The sequence below is a fragment of the Mangifera indica genome, chromosome 10, assembly GCF_011075055.1.
Source record: "Mangifera indica cultivar Alphonso chromosome 10, CATAS_Mindica_2.1, whole genome shotgun sequence".
Classification (NCBI taxonomy): domain Eukaryota; kingdom Viridiplantae; phylum Streptophyta; class Magnoliopsida; order Sapindales; family Anacardiaceae; genus Mangifera; species Mangifera indica.
In genome coordinates, this window is record NC_058146.1 from 14,729,806 (window position 1) to 14,752,084 (window position 22,279).

General features: G+C 31.2%; 1 long non-coding RNA gene and 1 pseudogene across 11 annotated transcripts; both read right to left on the minus strand.

The window, feature by feature from the left end:
• Positions 1-6,921: 6,921 nt before the first annotated feature.
• LOC123228418 lies at positions 6,922-13,775 on the minus strand. Of its 11 annotated transcripts, none has more exons than XR_006504690.1 (20): positions 13,011-13,774; positions 11,990-12,814; positions 11,823-11,903; positions 11,624-11,740; positions 11,446-11,547; positions 11,281-11,348; positions 11,119-11,174; positions 10,980-11,035; positions 10,741-10,899; positions 10,276-10,414; positions 10,112-10,186; positions 9,932-10,027; positions 9,745-9,848; positions 9,217-9,375; positions 9,028-9,133; positions 8,592-8,678; positions 8,305-8,472; positions 7,893-8,039; positions 7,396-7,800; positions 6,922-7,159 (listed from the first exon to the last, which is right to left on the minus strand). It is a non-coding gene; the product is annotated as an uncharacterized LOC123228418 (long non-coding RNA). The 11 variants fall into 11 exon arrangements; XR_006504689.1 differs by having other exon boundaries at positions 6,922-7,261; XR_006504695.1 differs by lacking the exon at positions 6,922-7,159 and adding an exon at positions 9,585-9,654 and having other exon boundaries at positions 7,266-7,800; positions 13,011-13,775.
• A 325-nt stretch (positions 13,776-14,100) lies between these two features.
• On the minus strand, positions 14,101-15,576 carry LOC123228404 (annotated as a pseudogene).
• Between the last annotated feature and the right edge of the window lie 6,703 nt (positions 15,577-22,279).

The window sequence follows — 22,279 nt, forward strand, 5'->3', positions numbered from 1 at the left end:
CTAAATACGTGTGGCCAAAATCACTTCAAGGAGTAGTAATGGTTGATTGTTAAGGCTGAGTGGTGGCAATCTGCTGCAAGCAAAAGACTGATCTCCACAGTATGGTTTGAGGATTGAGATGTGAAAGACAAGGCTTGTTGGTGGAAGTCCACGCTTGTAGGAAACAAGACTCACGACCATAATAATGTGAAAGGGTTGTAGAATTGCTTTGCCAGCTTGTTGGTGGAGCGATTTGCAAATAAGGACTAGGATGATGGCCCAAAGTGGGTGTGTTCAGACAATCTATCCATGACGATGAGGATGGTGGTGTGGCATCTTGAACTTGGCAATCATGTTATGAAATCCATGGAGTTCCAATACTCTCTCTTGAATGGGTAAAGGGCAAAACAAGCTAACAAGGGTAGTAGTGGTTGTTTCGATCTCTTGGAATGTGAGACAACACCCCACAAAATCTTGAACATCTTTCCTCATATTAGCCCAAGGGAAATTGACCCAGAGTCACCAAAGTTTCTTCAAAATGTTGCAATGCCCTACCATGAAAGACTTCTGAAATTCTTTCAACAACGGGAACTTATAAAGAGATGTCTTACTCATTCATATATGGCCATGATAGTACAATAACCAATCACGATTGGTATATTCAGATGAAATGAGCTCTCCATTATTCAATTGTTGATGAAAAAGTAGTAAATCTAGAGTTGTCTGCCTTTCCTTCCTTAAATAATCACAAAGCAACAGTATGAATGTTGTTAGGTAAGAGAATAATAAGATCACAACTTTGATCAAAAGACCATCATGAGTGGTCTTGACCTTGAAGATTTGAGAGAGAGAATCAACAACTGTATTGGCTTGATTAGACTTATATTCGATATTTATGTTATTCAAACTATAGTGGTTCATATTGATTGTGAATTTGGCATGCAAGAGGTATTGTCACCATTTAAAAACAACTTTACTGTTGGCATAGTAAGCTAATGACAATCTCATATGAGCCAAGCTTCTTACTGAAGAAGTTAGGTGCCACTCCTGTGTAAACATTGCATTGAATCCAATATTTGAGGCATTTGTTTCAATGAAAAATTCATTGGCAAAGTTATGTAGTGCCAAGATATTTGTTTCAATGAAGAAGGGTAATGATTGATGCATAATTCATGATAAAGCTACGATATTACCTTGCCAATCCCAGAAATCCTCAAAGTTGCCTAATAGTCTTAGGTGTTGACCATTATATTATAACCTCAGCTTTCTTAGAGTTTATCTTTGCACCATCTTCTTGATTAAGGTGATTGAGATATTTTCTATATTTTTCACCAAAATGGCACTTGCTAAGTTCAAACAAAAAAAAAAAATTATGATAACTTGACACTTTAGCCCAAGTTCAAAATGGCTTACACAATAAAAAATACTTGGACCATAGGTAAGGATGTTGTTGAAGAAACCAATTGTAACATTTTCGGTCTAATAGCTCGACTTATTGTTAAGATATTATCCTTTTAGACACAATCCATTATAGTTTTGCTTTTGGGCTTTGCAACCAAAAACGTGTCTTGATAGTTTAAAGAGTTCACAGACTATTTAACCAGTCAAATCTTTTCATCCATAACCAATGCAGGATACACAGACAAATCCAACATCTTTCCTATGTTTTGTCAATGTAAGATTTTCTTAAAGATATCACATACACCCCTTTTATAAGACTTAGCATCCTCATTGAAGTTTGCCCCACAATCGCTTAAGAAAACACACAACACTGCTTTGATACCATTTGTAATATATCTAGTCCAATAACCTAACTTACTGTCAAGATATTGTCAACTTTTGACAAATAATTCATCATGGTTTTGCTTCTAAGCTTTGCAACTTAAAATACGTCTTGACAGTTTAAAAAACTTACAAACTATTTAACTAGTCAAATCTTCTCATCTCTAACTGATGTGAGATATACTAACAAAGTATAAACAGACCTAACATCTCTTATGTGCATTGTCAATGTGGAATTTTTCTAAGGGTATCACAACAATGATGAATTTTTTACCATGTCCTCTACCATCTTTCTAAACACTAACTGACTTGCTTCCTTTTTGGCCTCTTCCCCTTTTCCCCATGTCTTTTATTCCCCTGTTTGTTAACCATCCCTTTATTGATCCTTTTCTTAGCCTTGTCATCTTTTTGTTTCACTTTCAGTTTAGTACCCCATTCCATCTTCCTTCTCCCTTTTTTACCTTTCGTTCCTTATTCCCCTTCCTCTATTGTGTTTAGGTGTCTAATTTGGATTGGTCTCAACTTATGTCAATGGTTTGTCTTCTAGATAGTTAGCTTTTGGCTTTTGGTTCTCTATCAAAGGTTCTTTGGTTTGTTTCTCTAGTTGGTATGAGGTGTTGGGTTCCTCCATGTAGAGTTGGCATTTTCTACACAGCTCATTAACTTGATATGATAGTGCATGAAAAAATTCAGTTAAAATTGAGTTTTTGATACAAACATTAACCCGCATTAACCCGAATTAACTCAAATGTTCAGAGAAATGTTTACAATAGTAGAATTTGTGAAAAGTAAATTAAAAAAATGTTGAAGGACAGGTACTAGTAATAGTTAAAATCCTTACATATTGTATATAGTTATATCTTTATATAGTTGTAATTACTTCGATTATTTTTATTTTTATTTAAATTTTTTTCGATACTAAAAATGAGATTAATTACTAAGATTATTGACGTACTTTAAACATTTTGGTACGTAAATTTTTTATACCATTTATAAAGAAGCAAAATGTTATGTTGTGTGTAAACACGATAATGGCTCATGTTAGGTTGTTCCAGGTTGAATTCGATACAGCCTATTGTGCTCATAGGTTGTGATTTTATATATATTTTTAATGTTTTTAAATTATTTTTTAAATATTATATTTATTATTGATAATTGTATTGATATGATTATTTTAAATTGAAGTGTTTTTGTCTTGACTATGTTGTTTTCTTATAACTTTGTGGCTACTTTAAAATAACAAAATTTCATTTACCAGAAAATATATAAAAATGATCATTTTCTTTGTGTATATATATATATATATATATGTATATATATATATGTATATATATAATTAGTAGTGTCTAAGTGGGAGAATGTTAGAATAATATGGGTATACATTAATTAATTTTTTTTTATTGTTTAATAAAACTGAGTGAATATATAATCCAAAAAAAATTTATTTTATGAGTTCAATGTGATCATTTGGAAACAGGTCAACACACTATGCATTATGGTTATTAATTTGAATTGTAAGTGTGGGTCAATGAAAGTTATTGTGCTTTTAATAGGAGAACCTGATAACTAATTAAACAATACATATAAAATAAAGGCAGGTCCCCTTCCCTAGTGAACATTACATATAATATTTTTCTTGGCACCACTTTTGCAAAATATTCTGAACTAGGAATGAAGACTTTGCTCAAGAACTGATAATCAATCCTTGTTGCATCAATTTTCAGCAATAAAATAGTACAAACAAGTTTGTTTATGTGTAACACTCACATGTACGTCTCAAGGGCAAAATAGTCTTGTCAAAATGAGAGTTTTGGATGACTCATGGTTGTGTATGGAGAGTCAATGCCCATGTGTCATGCCATGTTAGCCAAATAAGATTGATTAAAATTAAGTAACACATGGTTGTGTGCCTCAAACACTCGCTCGTGTGTGTGTAACATTTTTAGTTTATATATGACATGTTGCTGTGTTTTTGGGATTATTATTTTATAATCCCTAAACGCACAATTTTTCCCAAAAAGTGAGTGAGGGCAAGTTTGATGGTTAGACTTTCGTGCAATGATTCCAATGACATGTTTTCAGTGAGGTGGTTGCGAGGAAATAAGAGATAAGGAGGCCTACGCGTGTTGTCTTTTGTTGTAATCGAGGTAAGTGGGAACGCGTCTCTGCACCTGTTTCCATTATATTTGTTGGATCCTTACGGTTTCTCTTGCAAAGTGTGCTTTTATAATTGTGATCTATAGCTTAAGTTTGATACTAATCATAGTGTATAAGACATGGTTGAGAGCTCTACAATTATATGAATATATACTCGTATTTTTTATTATTGTTACCATTATTTATGCATTTGTTTGATGGGAAATTGCATGTATTTAGCATAAGCAAGTGGTATTGTTAGTATGGTCCTAATTCATATGTCAAACGAATGAAATTGATAGTGTTTGCATGATTAGAATCGAAGTAGGGCATTTAGTGTGATTTTTGGGTTTGTCACATGGTTGTATGGTATAGGATACATGCCCATGTGTGGAATCCCCAGATTTCAAGTCAAGTTTTCATGATGTTCAAACAACCATAGGACACCATTGACTGATTAGTGGTCAACTAAGACATGTGAACTTTTGGTGTGTAGCATTAGCATGACTGTGTGTTTGGTAAAATGACTAGAATACATTTAAAAAGTAGTGCAATCGATGAGAGCATAGAAAAAAGAAATTAAAATAGATAGTTAAAAAGGCATACACCTGTGTGTGTAGGAAAATTAACACACGGGGAAATGTCATGAGAAGTAGCTATGTGCTTGGGAATAAAAAAACACACCCTAAGTGTCCATAGACTTACACTTGTGTGTATAGAGCAAAATAAAGAAAAGAGAAAATGAATTAGACTAAAAATTTTAGGTTTGTCCCAAGTAGACATGTCAATTAGGGCTAATCAAATGGAGGTCTAGCCCAAAGCTTGAAAATGAGGCTTGACCCATAAGCCTTCCAGGGTGGGCTGTAGGCCTAGGTATTAGGCTCCTGGGCCAACCCGACCCGACCCGACCCGACCCGACCCATTATTGTTGAATATATTAAAAAAATAAAAAGAATTTTTTTATATGCCAGTTGGCTTCTGCTTGTTGTAGAAGCCAGAGCCATATTTTTTTTTATAATTTTTTTCCTCCTATATAAACAACTCAAATCCTCTTTATTTTCCAATTTTATTTACAAATCTTTCAATCTCAATTCTTTCATTATATTCTCAATCTCATTTTCTCTTATCAACTTTTTTTCATAAACCGTCTGAATTCACAAACAATAATTTTTTATATTTATAATTTCATTTTAATTTCAATTTTATCATTACAAAATATTACAAATAGATCCAATGTCAAGTGAATTCAATCCATTTGAATATTATTTATGTAGATAATTGGTATGGTATATATATATATTTTATTTACGTTTGTAATTATATAATATTTAAATTAATTTATTTGTATTATATTATAATATTTTTCATCATATAACCATGATATTTCTCTGTCATAAGCAAGAGATTATAAATAAAATATTTGAAATATTGTCATTGGTTTTAATAATTGAAAAATAATTTGTGTTTAAATTTGTTTAAAACTTGATTAAGGCTCAAGCCTTAGGCCTTAAAAATTTCATGGGTTGGTTCAGTTCAATGCAAAGGCCCATCACTGTGCAAGCCTACGGACGAGCCCGATGAATAAGCCCGGTGGGCAGAGCTAGAGCTGGTCGAGCCATAGACACCTCTAGTCTTAAGCAACAGTACAAGGAATTCGGGTACCTAGTAGTACCTCACATGTCTAAGAGTTTAATCATAATGGGGCACGAGATATATTGTTAGGTGAAAGTAAGAGTGAGCTAAGTTAAATAAAGGCTCGACATGCATGTATACTAGACATCTTATGATCGTTATGAGAGGGCACTATGAATATACAGTCACTACGTAGTCTACAATAGGACATTAGACTTGTAGTAGGGCACCTGCTCACAGTAAACTCAGTTAAGATATAGTTGGTGTAGTGAAACAAAAAAATAGTTCACATGGTTAAGGTATCAAATCCATATATTTGATCCAAACTGATTGACCTAGTATACAACTTTAATTACAATTTTCAGATTCAGATGTTTACACTGAGTTTAGTATGGTTACGCTAGATAAAAATTTGGAGAAGTGGCTCTTTAGTGACCGAAAGGACATAGGTCAACCCGAGAGTAATGACATACAACCTAAATAGTTCCTAAAGTATAATATGAGTACAAATGCAATACATAGGACCCGTCATCATCCATAAAGGAGTTTAATGCTGGCTGCAAATGACAGAGTTAGTATGGGTCGAGTTTAAGAGCATTTTGGGGTTTCAATAGAAATTATCAATATAGTCTCATATTTACTAAGCGTTCTTGTCACTCATTCCTCTACTTTCTTGTGTGTAAGAACAAGTGATCTTGATAGGTGGGGAACGAGTGATTGTTAGGGGGTATAGAGTTGTGAGGGCATTCCTATCATTTTAGTTTTATCAATTTTAGTTCATTGAGATTTTTATGATTGTATTTGACTATACATATTATGATTTTTAGTTTACGCTAATAAGATTAGACATTTTTTAAACACTTCCATTTATTTATGTAACAAGGGTATTTTCATCATTTTCATTATTAATAAATGATTTTTTTTCATGTTATTATAATGACTTATGTATGAAGTTTTAAATATTTTAAAAAGTCAAGTATGCTCAAATAGTCAATTTAATGAAGCTTTTCTGCTTAGAATAGTACTTCTAGAAGAGGTGTTACATTTTCTTCCTAATCTACAATATTTTATAGTCTACTGTGATTAAATACAAAATTAGAGCAGAATTATTTTGGCCTGTCATTCTACAATTGGGTGCGCTAATACAATCATGTCATTTCATCTTAGTTGTATAAAGTTAGTGAAACACCTAAACCTAATCAAACCCAATTTCATATTATCTCTCATGTTATACAGTGGTTACCCCAATTTTGTAATGAGTTATATAAATTCAGAAAGTGTTGGATTGAAACATGAATCTCATGGAGATATGTGATAGCAGCAGCTAGGATCCTAATTGCTTGTTAGTTAAATCGAACCAGAAAGGTGTGGTCTATGGTAAAGCAAAATAAGTGAAAGCTATAATGCAACTGCCCTATATATTTGAAAGATAGAAATAACCTTCTGAGCATCTATCAAATCCGAGTCTTTTTGTGATGACAATGGCATCAAAAGTGATAACGAATCTTTAAGCTCAGAAACAAAGTATTATTGATGATGAGGCAGATGGCCGGACATATTTTATGCTGCAGCAGTTATTGGTTATGGAATTGCTTCGGTTTGCTTCACCAAGGTCTTTGCTAAAAGAAAACTGGAAAAAGAAACATTGTTTAGCATCCAGATTCATTAAAAATACCTTGTGAATATGTAACAACAATCGTAAAAGACACCAAGCAAAGCCGGGAGCCATACCCTGTGTAAAATGCATACATTGAATTAAATTTTAGTATTTAGTCACCAGCTCAAAATATAACAGGGCTTTGATTACAATATACAAGCACCAAAGTATAGCACTCAAAAAAGAATACATAATCAATAATCGCTTACCATATACAATGAATCAAGATTTACATTATGGTGGCGACTGCAGTTCCAGTTCAATCTTGCTCACTTTCCATTTACGATAAGGCATTCTATGGCAGGGGATTGAATAAGACTTTGGAGAGATGGCTCCTCATATTGCACAAAAGTTTTTAAAGGTGTTCCATTGTTCCGCTTTTTAGTCTGTCCATCCACGCTTGAAGTCCTTCTCGTCCATGTGGAGAACTGCACCCTTTACAGCATTCTCAGCACCACAGTGATCTGATGAACGATTCTGATCAGGAAGTCCATGATTTAGAGTGTCATTCATGTTTATTAACGTCCTGCTTCTGGCTTCAGGGCTCCTGGCTGCTGCAGCTAATCACATGTTCTTTATCCTTTCTCTAATTGCATCTAATGTCCCAGTGGTTACTGCAGCTTCAACAATAATTTCAACTTTTAGGTCTGTTTTAACTAAATTAACAGAGAAAAAAACAGAATAAGCAAAAGCAAATTATGCGTACCTCCATATCTTGTTAAACAAAGCAAGCACCGCCTCTCTTTTTCAACAAGAGTCAAGAAGTATCCAAAACCGCCAGTCTGGACATTGCTCCAGCCCAGCTCACAACTTGCAACTGCTTATTTAGAATTCTCCATTATAAACATGCAAGCTGCCATTCAAGAAATTTAAAGAAAGTTTAAAATCGGCTACAAAACCAACATAAAACTAGTATAAGAAGGGACCATGTCCCAGCCAAGAGTAAGTACAAAATAAAGAAGTGTGTGCTGTGAGGCTGTGCAAAAATAAAAAGCCGTTGAGTGTCATTGAGTGCAAGAATAAAGAGTGTGGGCTGTGCGCGAGTGTAGTAAGTGTTAAGGGGGTTTTGTATAAATTTGTAATTGTTATAATTAATAAAAATGTTGTTCTATAATTACCACTTTTGCTCAACATATTTCTCATTCTGTTGATCACCCAAAGGATTCTCCGAGGCGTGACCTCTTGATGCAATGGCATTATTGATCCTATGTCTTCAGTATATGAAGGTGGTAAATTGAAGCTTGTTTGCTCAGCTACAGCTCTATTTGAAATATTATCTGATGAGGCTATGGAAAGCAGTAAAGATGCAAGTTAATGAAAATTAAAACTCTGAGATAGGAAAAACAGACAGCATTCAGTCCCCGCCTCCCCAAAAGACAAGGAGCAGATGATGTTAGACATATACCTTCTCCATTCCCGATTCTTGCAGATATACATGAATGCTTTGAAGAATGTGGTTGAGAACGGCACCATATATACTATCTTGAAGAACCTGTAGAAACAGGAAGCAAAATTTATCATACATCTAGCCCAAACACATAAAAATCAATGCCAACAAACAAATAAAAAGTTTCAAGCAATTCATTTTCAGGAAATATTATTACCAAAGTTTAGTTTTTCAATAATTACACTGTATTATAACAATTTCCTAAAATTCAAATATAATTCATGAGAACATATTATTAACATTGCAAATTAAGTGCACATACTAGTCTTAATATAATCTATCATCTCAATTACATGTTGTCCAGTAAGGGCAATTTGTTACAATTAGAAAAAGAGTACAAAACAAACAATTTGTCTGGTCAAAACAATCTTAGAAAGCAAAGCAAGAAAGGCACCAGCAATGAAAGATAACTTAGTCTGTTTGATGAGGCATTTTACAACCAGATCAGAAAACATCTGATTTCTGGCAGCAACAAAGGATGAAGTTCGATCAGCGTTATCCTGTATGAACAATAGCAAGTCAATTAAGCAATAAATATACATAAAGGTTACTGAAAATGTATTCATATCAGATAAGTTTTCACCTGAATGTTAAGCATCAACACATTGAGAGCTTTTAAAAGTTGGCTGCTATCATCCATATGAGGAACCCTTTCATCCAAAAGCCAAAGTAGGACCTCAGTAAGTAGACTGTCAAGAGTACTCTCCTGGACATCATTAGAAGGCCTCTTGTATTGAAATGTCTGCATAAAGTCCATATGTTAGTATGTTGCAGCAAAATGATTCAATGCAAGAGTTTTACAGCGAAGAAGACTGAGCAGAAGAATTTAAATAGACTGAGTACAATGCAGAAAATTCTCAACACAAAGAAAGGGCGGAAAAAAAAGCAAAGAATAAAAGAAGAATAGCAGGAAAAATCAAAGCAACTATGTAACATCATGATATGCCACACCTAAAATGTTGTAACCAGTAGACAATGTATTTAGAGCAGCTTTTCTTATTTCACCGTCACATTCTGCTGACTAGCTTTCAACAATTTGCAAAGATTATAATTGTCCACTGATCTGCTAAACAGACAACATATAAGTTTGAAAGCAAGAAGATAATTATACCTTCAGCAAGCATGTTGTGTTAGATTTTTGCAGAACTGCAAAACAAACCACCTCAAAAGTATATCCAGAACTTCAATAATTTCCCTTTTTATAGATGGGAGGGCCTGTAATTAAAAGTTGATTTGATTAAGATTACATATTAACAAACTTGAAACAGATTGAAGAACCAAAATCATGAGAAGACCACCCTCTGCAGGATCTCAAGCCCATCAACTTGTTTCTTAAAATCTGTGCTTAGTAGATGCCTATGCAAGTCCTCTCTGAAAAATCTCATCAAACCATTCTGCAACAAAGGCACAATCTCTGTCACAACTAATTTTTCATAGGAAACAAAGAAATATATCTAAGAATGAATCCCAGAACAAACCTCAAGATCTTGGATCTGCTCAATCTGTGGTTCTTCAAACTTAAATCTACCAACAACTATTCTCTCCCTTTCATCCTGTAAATTAAAACGTTTATATAAAACATGTTCTCAGTATATTTAACACTTCAACAATATTCAACGCTTCAAATTTCACCAATCAATACCTTATTTGAATCCTTCACAATTAGCAAAGCCTGTGACTGGACAGCTATATCATAATTGAATTTGCCCTTGCATCCTTAGTACATAAATGCTTTGAAGAATGCAGTCAAGATTGGCATCATATATAGTACTTTGAAGAACCTGCAGATACAGGAAACAAAATTTAGCACACAACTAGCCAAAACATGTGAAAATCGGTGCCAACAAACAAACAAATATATTAACACTGCAAAAAAAGTGCACATACTAGCCTTAATATATTATTGATCATCTCAGTTACATGTCCCAGTGAGGGCAATTTTTGTACTAGGATGACTCATGCAACCACTTAACATATAATGAGCTCTCCAGCCCCATAACTGCTTATCAGTTTGTTACAATTAGAAAAATACTACTAAACAAACAATTTGGCTTGTCAAAACAATCATAGAAAGCAGAGCAAGAAAGGCACTGGCAATGAAAGATACCTTATTGAGTTTGATGAGGAGTTTTACAAGCAGATCAGAAAACCTCTAATTTCTGGCAGCAAAGGACTGATTAGTCACTGGTGAAGGCCACCTTGAAGGATCTAATGGACGCAAGAGATTAATAAGGACAACAAAGGATGAAGTGCGATCAGCATTATCCTGTATGAACAATAACAAGTAAATTAAACATAAAATACATCAAGCATGTTGTGTTAGATTTGAAGAACTGCAAAACAGACCTCCTCAGAAGTATATCCATTACTTCAATAATTTCCCTTTTTATAGATGGGAGCGCCTGTAATTAAAAATTTATTCAATCAAGATTACATATTAACAAACTTGAAACAGATTCAAGAACTAAAATGATGAGAAGACCACCTTCTGCAGCATCTCGAGTCCATCAATTTGCTTCTCAAAATCTGTGCAAATCCTCTCTGAAAAATCTCATCATATCATTTTGCAACAAAGGCACATCTCTATCACAACTAATTTTTCAAAGGAAACAAAGAAATATATCTAGGCATAAATCCCAGAACAAACCTCAAGATCTTGGATCTGCTCTATCTGTGGCTCTTCAAACTTAAATCTACCAACAACTTTTCTCTCCCCTTCATCCAGTAAATTAAAAAGTTCATATAAAACATGTTCTCAGTATATTTAACACTTCACACAGTATTCAATGCTTCAAATTTCACCAATCAATACCTTATTTGAATCCTTGGCATTTAACAAAGCCTGTGATTTGACAGCTATATCTTCAACAGATGTAATTGAATCTGCCCTTGCACCCTTAGTTGGAATGCCCCTCTGTCCAAGCCATCAAAAAAACACTCAGCACCCTCATTGCATGCAGAAATGGTTGTAACAAAAGCATGCAAAATACCGAAGATATAGTCCTGCTTCCATGCTTCACCAAAAACATTAGAAGTAAATTTTGCAACCTTCAAGCTGTCTTTAGATGTAGGCCCCATTGACATTACTTTTGCAGATTCAAGTAAGACTAAGAGAAACTCAAATTAGCAAGCAAAATATAAAAGACGTACAAGGGGAAAATTACTAGAACCAGGTTACTATATACACACCACGAGATCCATCATACGCTTTCAATCTTTCAACAATAAGAGCTAAAGCTGGGGCGTCACATCTTTAAGATGCTTCTCAGTCTGGAAAAGATTATATAAATCCAAACAAAAAAATAATAATAATAAAGCTTAATAGCAGCTTCAATCTCAAAACTATGAGAAAGCACCAGAAATTTTATAGGGCACACACTGCTTCATGTCCACTAACTCTGATGATGTCAACAATGCACGCTTCTGCTGCCTATCAAACATCTGATGATTTATCCTATAAGAGATTCCTGACATTGATGTGGCTCAAATAGGGTGAAATTAATAAACAAATTGTGCAACACAAGCAATCAGACCAAAAAATGAGGTCAAGAGATTACCAGCATTTATCTTTCTTCAAAGAACTTACTGCCACGGCAGAGCTCGCTGGTTTCAGCAGGTCTGAATGCAGACGGCAGCTTATAAAGGGCAGAAGGAGAGGAGAGGAAAGGCAAGGAAAACAACAGGGAATTGGGAGGGAAATTAGGGGGTTCTGGCACTCTAGTCAGAACAATTACCACTGTAATTAGTTTCAAAATAAAGCAGTGAGGAGGGCTGCTATGTTTATTCTTTCCAATCAATAAAGACATTTCATTCGAAAGTGCAGTTGTGTGTGTTCTGTGTAAATAAACCGGCAGGCTACTCTGGTTGAATGCACAGTTGATTGCAAGGCAGCTAAACAAACCAGGAAGACAAGGCATTTGAGAGAAGAAAATTATACCCAGCAGTTCAGGTATGTAACAGTATTCAGGGACAAGAAGCAAAATTCTCCAACTGAGTTTATCTGAATATAGATATAAAATAACTCATCCATGTTTGTGAGCCCTGACAACAAAAAACTTACATTGTACGGTCCATTCCCCAAAACAATTAAAACATAAATATAAAACATTATGGGAGGCGATATTTACTTGTCAAGGCTGAATTATGAGATTGAAAACTCACAAATTTAATTCAAGTTTCCCCTGCATACATATAAAACAATAAAGTTAAAGAAAGGAAGGAGAAACAATGAATAGGTTCAAATTTTGAAATTCATATCAAATGATAAAAGAATCAAATTGTCAATTGAAGTTTTAACTTTATTCAAATAAGTATTTCAAGAATATTTATAATTTAACTACTAACTGATGAAGAAGAATAGATATGGATTGGTCATACCTAATTTTCGGTTGACTTGATAATCTCTCCGTCAAGTTGAATGTTGGGGATATGAGCAATCTTAGGCCAATCTTCACCTGCTTCTGGTTTGCATCTTTCCGTCAGTTTAAGACAGCCTTCAATTCTTACTTCTCGCAAAGAGACGAGACGATTCGTATCCTCTGGTAGAGATGACAATTCTGGACAGCCACGAATGAATAGTTCTCCCAAAGTGTTTGTCAAACCCTGAAGAAGCCATTGGGGCAATTTCACCAGTTGTGATAAATCAGTAATTTCAAGGGATCGAAGGGGAGGCCCTGTGCTATTGAGTTCAGCATGATTGTCTGATCCTGTGCTCAAATCAAGATTAAGCCTTGCACAACTTCGGATACGAAGGTCTTCTAATGAGCTTAAGTTTCGTACACCACGTGGTAATGAGATTAACCGTGGACATTCAGAAGTTATGAGCATTCGAAGGGCTCTCAGGCGACCAATATCTTCACACAAATATTCTAAATTGCTGCAATTGCGAATAATCAAATATCGAAGAGAATTCAAGTAGCCAATTTCATTGCTTGGTAGATGCTTTTGCATTGTTGTTAAGACTAACACTCTGAGACTAATTAAGTACTTTACTTCTCTTGTTAACCCTTTTAGTTCTTCACAATTCCTCAGTGATAAAAGTTGCAAATTTTGTAGCTTGTAAATGGAACTCGGGAGTTTTTTTATTTCTGGGTTTCTTCCTAGTTCCAAATATCTCAAATGCTTAAGAGTACCAACCCCTTTAGGCACTACTTTTATGCCTAGATTATATAAATCTAACATCCGCAAAAATTGAAATCTTGAGATAAGTAATTCCAAAAAAGATTGGCTAATAGTGATATCGTCACCAATAGTTGAAGAAAATATATCGCTTCTCACATTACTCAAGCTAGCTATGCAGTTTCGAGCAACTGCTTCACCATGAAAAAATAAATGTCGATAAGTTTTGCAAGCAATTTGGCTACCCCTTTTCAGTCTTAAACACTCATTTTGGAACAATGATGTGGCAACATCATGCATCAGATCATGTATTTCAAATATAAACCTATCACCAATTAACTTTTTAACATCTTGAAAGAAAGATCTCCACATTAATTCTTTTATATATTGCATGCCAATATTATCCAAATCTTCATTTTCATTGTGGGCTTGGAGAAGCCCATGGGCCATCCAAAAGTTAACCAAATGATGTGCTAGAAAATTTGACACCTTTCGGAAATATAGAACAATAGACAAAACATTGTTTTAAAAGAGGTGATAACTTATTATAACTTATCCTTAGAGCTGGTAAAATGCTATTTTCCTTTTGATCTAACTTTCATATCTCATTATCTCTCACATTTATCCACTCTTGTTCAGAAGTTGAGGAATAAAGAAGACTCCCTAGCGCTCTTACTGCTAATGGAATACCTCCACATTTTTTTACAATTTCTTTTCCAATCTCTATAAGTTTGGAATGTTGTTTTTCTTGCCCTTCTTTAAATGCATATTTAACAAACACAGACAAACAATCATTAAGGGCAAGACCTTTTAACTTGTATGTAGATATAGTACCCATAATTGAAGCAACACGGTCACTACGTGTAGTTACTATGATTTTACTCCCACTAACACACTTCGTTAATAATTCTTTTAAATCACACCACAACCCCTCGTTTTCATTCCAAACATCATCCAAAACTAACAAATATTTTTCATGTCTTATAATATCACGTAGTTTCCTTTGCAATTGGTCTAAACTCATTTGAATACATTTTTGCTCAGTTGCAGAACTAATGATGTCAATTAGAACCTTTTTTAGAGAAAATTCATCTGACACACAAACCCACATTTTTAACTTAAAATGATCACCCACTATTTCATCATTATACACCAATTTTGCAAGTGTGGTTTTTCCTAAACCTCCTAGCCCAACAATAGGAATGATAGAAACACTCACATTACTATAACTTGGACACAATAAGATTTTTATAATCTCCTCTTTGTCTTTATCTCTACCAATAACATTTGAATCACGTACAAATGAGTGGGTTTCCCTCTCCCTATCTATAACATGATTGCTATCAATTTCTTCAATGAGAATAAAATCATTCTTATCAGCTGTTATTTTTGCTAACCTCTTTTTAATCTCTTTAATTTTATGCCCCAACGTAAAACGGAAAACAACTAGATTTGATGATGAAAAAAAGTGGCATACCTTTCTTGTAATGCTTTGATGATGCACCACTTGCTTACGTAGATCTTCCACCTCAACTTCATCTAAAATATCTTCTGCATTATAGCAAACCTCTTTAAGCTTTTCTAGCCAAACTCTCAGCTTTGAATCATGAATTTGTTTCTCCTCAGCATCTAAGAGAACAACTTTGATAGTTTTTAAAGTGTCAGCAAGTTGTTGTACATCATTCTTGACACCCCATGCCAAAGACACTTCATCAGAAGCAAGGGATATCAGCTTGCCCAACACTTTCTCAACAATACCAGAGACAATTGTTTCTACCATATTTTTGAAAGAAAGAAGACAGCAGGTTGTTCAGTTTTCGAAGTGGCGAAATTGAATTGTTGTATGAAATAATCATCTAAGATCATGGCATTATATATAATATAGTAAGATTCCTTGACTTGCGTGGGAATTACATGAAGTATGAACAAATTTTGAAGACTACTATATATCCTTTGTCTTGAATGAATGTAAGGCATATATCCATCAATTTTTTATTTTTATTTTCCCCTATACGTCCCTTTGGTTTGGATAATCTCTTATTTCAAAAATGAAAGATTACTCAAGAATAGATTATCTAAAATATTATTAGGTATACATAATAATTGTGTACAGTTTGATGTAATAAAAAAATACTAATGTATCATTTTATTTAAATATCCTAAAGATTATTAAGTTTAATTTTTCTAAAATGTTTTTTATATTATTTGTTTATTAGCTAAAAATGAAGGTATTTTTGTACTAAAAAAATTAAAAAGTAAAAACAGAATTGTAACATAATAAAAAATACTTTGATAATTTTTTAATAATTGAGGTGGGATAGTAATCAAATTATCCTCTATTTTACTTATTATATCACGATTAGTATTAAAAAATTACCTGATAAACCAGTGAAAATAATATCTGTAATAAAATATATATTACCGGAGTGATTTTTAGTAACCTTGAATCAAACATCCACTAAGAAGCATATTCATTGCTTTGTTTCTTTTAATTATTTTGCATATTCTTTATCCTAGATGTAAGTAAATTAAGGTTTCGAGTTTTAAAGGTGGTGTCTAACATAATTTATTATGTAAATAAGTACTATAAATTTGCATTAACAAAATAAATTCAATAGAATCTATATGATCATTGCATTGGTTATAAAACACTAAATTAAATTACTTTAGGGTATGTGCCATGTTTTCTGAATTCGTAAGTTCTTGAAATATGGTTTTTAGTGGGCAAAACTATTGTAACTCTTTAAAATATTATGTTAGGTCTTCGAGAGAGATTAAGTCAATAAATAGTAAGTTATTGGACACCTGTTAAAAGACCAATAAATCCTAAAACATATACTAATGTTGTCTACTCAGATCATAAATCATGAAGTATATTGGATAATCTTAAATGATCACATGGAACTCATTTGTAAACTTTAATTGAATTATTCAATTACCTGAATTTATAAAATCAAATTATAATTAATATTAATCCACATCAAAATTTTTCTAACACAATATTCTTCAACTTGATTGTTTATAAAAAAGTAAGCAATGAGTTTAATCAAGGTATAAATCCTTTCATTGATTCATATCTCCAACTTTGGGAAGGGAAATTCTTTCCTTCACCCATATTCTATACTTTAATTGATTCCTTATTATCACTCTCATATATATATATATATATATATATATATATATATATATATATATATATATATATATATATATATATATATATATAAAATGAATGCATATCATATGAAAAAAATGTCAAAATACTAAATTCTTTGCTTTTACTTTTAGCGTCTTTAACTTTGTCCTAAAATATAAAATAAATTGATGTTACATGTAACATTACTATGAGGTATTAATAATCATATCAAATTTATATTGTATAATAGAGTTTATGCATGATTTGTATATTAATTATAAAATTATTTGCTTAATTACATTTAAACACCTTATGCTTCATAAAAGAATGATTTTTTCTTTCTTAACTAAGCTTCAAACATTAGCAAAGTTGAACTTAACATAAGAAAGCCGTACCATGTCATTTTATCTCATTTGTATAAAGTTAGTAAAAAACTTAAACCTAATCAAACTCAATCTAATATTATCTCTTTTATTATAAAATGGTAACCCGAATTTTGTTATGAGTTATCCAAATTCAGTAAGTCTTGAATTAAAATGTGAATTTTCGAAGATATATGATAGTACGAGCTAGAATCCTAATCACTTGTTAGTTAAATTGATAGAACATAATAGGTGCGATCTATGGTAAAACAAAATTAGTGACATGTAATGAAATTGTTTGTGTATTTGAGAGATAGGATAGGAATAACCTTCCGAGCATATATCAAATCCTAGTTTTTTTTTCTTACAAAAGTGAAGATGCACAAGGTAGTTGCAAGAGAGATCAACATCTACATGATTGTTGACATGTTATAACAGAACTGAATTCAAGACAGTTGGGCTTGATTCCTTTAGTTTTAGCTTAAAAATTGAATTGCTCTAAAATTTTTAATTATTTTGAATATTGTATGACATCTAATACGTATTTCATTATTTTTCCCACAAGGACCAAAGAGAGGGGAATCTTTCTTGCAAAACTGGAGAGGGAAAGAAAATTTTACCCACAAGTAAAGGATACAAATTTGTTGTCATCCCACTATTAGGGATGAGGTGAGGACAGAGATAGGCCTTTTGTACAAAACCGAGACTAGAGAATTCAACCCCATCTTGTCCAATTACCACCCCTAAACAGGAGATATGGATTTAGTATTAAATAGTATGGTCTTAGTATAATCAAACCATGTCATTTTACGTATTAGTTGATTTGTTAACATATGATTAAATGTTAACAACAAAACATGTTAAAGTAATCCTGATTTAAAAATATACAATCACATAATGATACATCATCTAAGTACTTAAAACTAAGTACATATAATTTTAATTCATACACGATAGTGATAATCATGATAATCTAACCCGTTGTGGCTATTTTTGTACTTGATTATTTTTAGTAAAGACAATTAAGATATGTGATTTATTAAGTTATTTTATGGCTAAATCTATCCCCAAAACAAAATCATAGTATTTTGGAAATACAAACCACTAAGGACGGTTATGTAGAGGAATAGACATGTCAATGGGGTCAAGTCATATAGAGGCCCCATTAGAAGCTTAGAATTCAAGCTTGATCTATAAAGGCTCGGTTTGGTACTGTAGCATATAGGCCTAGCCTATGGGATTTCCAAGTCGGGTTATGGGCTTTAATATTAAGCCTATGGACTGGCTCAACCTAGTACTATTTACAAATTAAAAAAAATGAGCGGAAGTGAGGCTTTTGCGCAGAAGCCTTCATTGCTTTGCTAGTGGCAAAAGCAATGGTTTATTTTTTAAAATTTTTTTAATTTTTTAATTTTTTTTATATAAACCAATTCAAATATTTTTTATTTACAAATCTCTCAATCTCAATTTTTTTGCTATATTTTTAATCTCATTTTCTCTTATCAACTCTATTTTGGAAACTGTATGAATTTGCAAATAATTATTCTTTATGTTTATAATTTTATTTTTATTTCAATTTTATCATTACAAAATATTATAAATGAATTCAATGTCAAATAAATTTAGAAATTTAAATGTTGAATAAAAGTAGATAAATGGTATGATATATATATTTTATTTATGCTTGTAATTTTATAGTATGTTAATTAATTTATTTGTGCTACGTTATAAATTTATAATATTTTTTATCATATAACCAAGGTATTCCTCCATTACAAGAGAGAGATTATAAATAAAATGTTTGAGGTACTATCATCGGTTTTAATAATTGAAAAATAATTTGTATTTAAAAGTTTTAATTAAAATTTTAAAAGAATTATTTAAATGGGTTACCCAGATTAAAGCCCAACCCCATATATAGGGTCAGGCCATGGACTTTCAAAAATTCATGGATTGGCCTTGCTCAAAGGCCTATTATTGTGCGGGCCTAGGGCTCAATCCGGTCTATGAGCTCGATGAGCTAAGCTAGAGCCACCCTGACGCATTGATGTGTCCACTGGGGAATGTCCTTAATAAAAATAGTTATATGGGTGATTTCTCAAAAATATATATATCCTAATAAGCCTAGCTCTTAAGAGGCATCTAAAAATTAGGGTTACCTAAATTATTTGTTGGACAAATTTCATTAGATTTTACATATTTTTCATCCAGATAGGAAAATAATAATCATGAAAAGGATTTTAATTCATCATTTTTTTTTTCTAAATTTAGATAATTATATCTTCTAATCACATAATAATATAACAATTATTTTGTACTCATTTGTATCCAACATGTATACATATAGTTTACGCAAAAAATAAATTAACTGTTTTTGTTTTCAAGTCTTAGAATATTTCAACACTATAAAAATTTCCATGAACCTTCTTAGAGGATGTTTGGTTAAAAGGATTAAAAATTATTCTAATAATCTATCTTTTATTACTTATATTATTTTATTCGATTTATATGTAATAAAATATTTTGATAATCTTCTATTACCAATGTTGATGTAACAGCTAATATAAAGGATAATCTAATTACTATCTCCACCTTATATATTAAAATATTATCAATATAGTCGTAATTTTATTATAATTATATCTTTATTTATTAATTGTTTTAGACAAAAATAATTTTATTTTCAATTAATATAAAAAATAAAATAAAAATTATTTTAGAAAAATTATACTCAAGGGAATTTAAATAAAATAATATACTAGTATTCTTTTATTACCTTTAATCAAACACAATAATTATTTATACTTATCCAATTTTATCAAATTTTATTAAAAATAATAATAATTTATACCTAATAATCTTTAAAATAATCTATTTTCAAGATAATTTTTTAATTTTGATAATAAAATATTTATCATACCAAACGTTCCATTAAGGTTTATATCATTAAGATGACAACATTTACAATATTTTATCATATCTTAGACTTCTGAAGGTGTAAAGTAAACACCTATTGATGTTATATGGCCAATATCTAATATTTAAAATTATATATATATATATATATATATATATGTAACATTACTCTATTAAAAAACATATGCATACAAATTTATTTTTCAAATCATTGGATTAGATAATGAAACTAACGTTAAAGAATGTTTTATGATACAACATTGAAAGTTCAAGGTAAATTATTTTTAAAAAATCAAAAAAAGAATTCATCTTAGTTGTACAAACATGAACCCTAGGTTGGGCTCAATTATATTATATGAAATTTTATAAAATTACTTATATCCCTTTAAAAAATTATCGGTAACTTTTGAAAATTATAGGTAATATTATAGTTGACTCTTAAAAATTATGTAAAACCTTAAAATGATTTCTATTTTTTATCCAAGTTGTAGTTCTACCCCTAATGTTAACAGTAATTTTTTTTCCTAGTCTAACCTTGCATTTTTTAAGTATATTTAAGACTTAACTCAAGTGAGCCCAACTTGGGTATTTATTTCCCCAGAGTTATGTAAGACATCAGTATCTTGAAAAATTATTGTTTTTTTAGGGTACTTTATAAGAGATGATATACGTAATTTGTCAAAATATTTTTTTCATAGTAATTGAATTATGTATCGAAAACCTAATTTTACGTATTATAAATAAGACAATAAAAAAATAACTGATATGTCATTATTTTGAAAAATATCATAAATATCTTTGAATTTTTAATTTTTTCATATACCTTTACTGCATCATCATTTTCTCTAAAAAGTGTATTGATCTATTTTAGTAATATATATTGTATCTAAGATATGTATCATATCATAAGATATATTTACTGTATCGTATTAATTACGATATATCTTTTGATACATATCATTTTTCCTTTGTATCGTATCATATCACAGAATACTGATAATTATGGTTTTTTTCCTTATTTACATTCCTATTAAGGAATTTGGTATATTAATTCAATAACATGACCAACATATATGATACATATTGTGAAATGTGTATTAAGTCTAGCATGTGCCATTAGGAAATAGAAGGGAAAATACTTAGGGGACAAGTTTCCCAAGTCGGTAATTATTTAATGTGGAGAGGTTGCTAGAAGATATTATAAAGAATTATATTAATTAAATATTTTTGCTAATTTATCGATACAAACTGATGTATTTTTTATATAATTTTGTAATTTTAAATTATGTATAAAGTAAATAATTCAATTATTCAGTCACATTTTTATATTTAGTTAGACTCATTTATGGGCAAAACTAATTAAATACCTTATATAACTCTAATTCTATTAAAATAAAAAATTAATATATATAATTCAAGGGTTTTTAAATAGTAAATTATACTCCAGGGTTTTTTTTTAAAGCAATATTATGTATACATATTTTTTGTATACTTAAGATATGTCATCATGTGATTATATATTATTTTATTTTTAATTCAAAATTATTTAATCATATAATAATTTATTAACTCTGTACATAAATAGTGTATCAAAAATGTATATATATAATTTTATTATTTTTTTAAGTGTATATACTTAGAGGGATAGTAGTTTTTCCTTGAAATAAAATTTCTTAGTAAATTGTGTATGGAGGAGACTAATGAGAAATTGAAGTATGAGGGAAGGTTGAACATACTATTATAAATATTTGGAGTGCGAGTAAAAATTATGCGAACCTCAAAGGAAATGAGGGGTAAAAATCGTTTCTTGTTATGTGCATAAATAATTGAGATTGTGAATTTAGAGTAGTTTTATGTAAGTTTACTACAGTAATAAAACTATGTACACACACTTTTTAGTATATAATTAAGTAATTTTATATTAAGGATAAAGTAACATCTAATCACATGATAACACGTTATTTATATCATTAATTTTGTACACAAAAGTGTAAGCATATAGTATTACTCGACAATATCATGCTTTGTCAAATATTATGGGTTTTAGATATAAAATTATGTACACACAGTTTTGATTATTCAATATTTCAATTACATTGATTGAAACTATTTTA